The following is a 1075-nucleotide window of genomic DNA, read 5'->3' on the forward strand; positions in this document are numbered from 1 at the left end:
TTTGTGCCACGTGTCCTGTGTGTTGACCCTCTCCCTGCAGTGGGTTTGCTCTCTTTGCAGCAGCATCTTCAAAGAGGTATGGAAGCTGCCAGAGAGAATCTGGCAGGAGGCCCTGCAGACTTTCTGCTCATATATCTTATGCTACCACGTAGAAGAAATGAGTTCCTATCCTAATCCTAGAACCCTTTATTCTAGTGTCTGAAAAAAGACTTGCATATTGGAAAAGGACCAAAATGACAACTGATTAGAAGTATGCATCTGGTATCGGGCAGGCTTGCAGCGAGGAGCAGGGGCAAAGTGAGGACTTTCAGGGGAGAATCCTGCTTTTCCACTGTGCGCTGCTCTTGAGGGGCATCACCTTGCAGTATGTTTTTTCTCCTCGATAAAAACTTTTCTCAAGACACCCACTGAAAATACAGTGAAGTTCTTTATTCCTTTGCATAGATGGTTAGGGGAATTAAAAGAAGCAGTGGCCATTCCCCTTCTCTCTTGTAGACACCCATACATAGCTGTAGCTTTACTCTTCCTTCAGGGGAGGTGCACCCGACACAGTCCACCATGTCCATCACACACTGGAGTGAGGCAAGCCAGTGCACGGTAAGCACCGTAGAGGTTGGATCTGGGGAGAGGTGGGTAGGAGGGAACAAATTGCACGACGCAGAAGGGGGATAGGCAAATCGTGGATGGGATGTGGACGGAATAGTGAAGACAGGAGTTGAGATTCCTCATGTCTTCCCAGATGCGGACAAACCTCTCTTTACTGGGGCTTGTTGTCTGGGATGTGATGTTTGTGAAGGGGCAGGGCATTGTCCTGACCTCTCTCCACTTCTTCATCTGCCTGCTCTCTCCACAGGGTGCTGGTGGAGGATGGAACAGGTGAAGCTTTGGTGCTGTGCAGGAACCAGCACGGGGCAGCAATGCTGGGCCTGAGCCTTCTCGAGTGGGAAGCTGTGCAAAGCTGCGTGCAGAGCAGAGGCAGCCTGTTCATTCAGTATGGGGAAGCTACTGGGACTGGGGTGAGTGGGTTATTCTGGCAGGGACTGCAGTGTGCAGGGTGTGACCCTCAGTGGGACTG

At 51.1% G+C, this 1075-nt stretch overlaps 1 long non-coding RNA gene across 2 annotated transcripts; it reads left to right on the forward strand.

The window, feature by feature from the left end:
• On the forward strand, nucleotides 1-1059 carry LOC110390464. 2 transcript variants are annotated; one of them, XR_002433744.1, is made up of 3 exons: nucleotides 1-76; nucleotides 196-597; nucleotides 854-1059. It is a non-coding gene; the product is annotated as an uncharacterized LOC110390464 (long non-coding RNA). The 2 variants fall into 2 exon arrangements; XR_002433745.1 differs by having other exon boundaries at nucleotides 533-597; nucleotides 854-1054.
• The last annotated feature ends 16 nt before the right edge of the window (nucleotides 1060-1075 follow it).

This window comes from Numida meleagris, unplaced genomic scaffold (assembly GCF_002078875.1).
Source record: "Numida meleagris isolate 19003 breed g44 Domestic line unplaced genomic scaffold, NumMel1.0 unplaced_Scaffold1141, whole genome shotgun sequence".
Lineage (NCBI taxonomy): Eukaryota > Metazoa > Chordata > Aves > Galliformes > Numididae > Numida > Numida meleagris.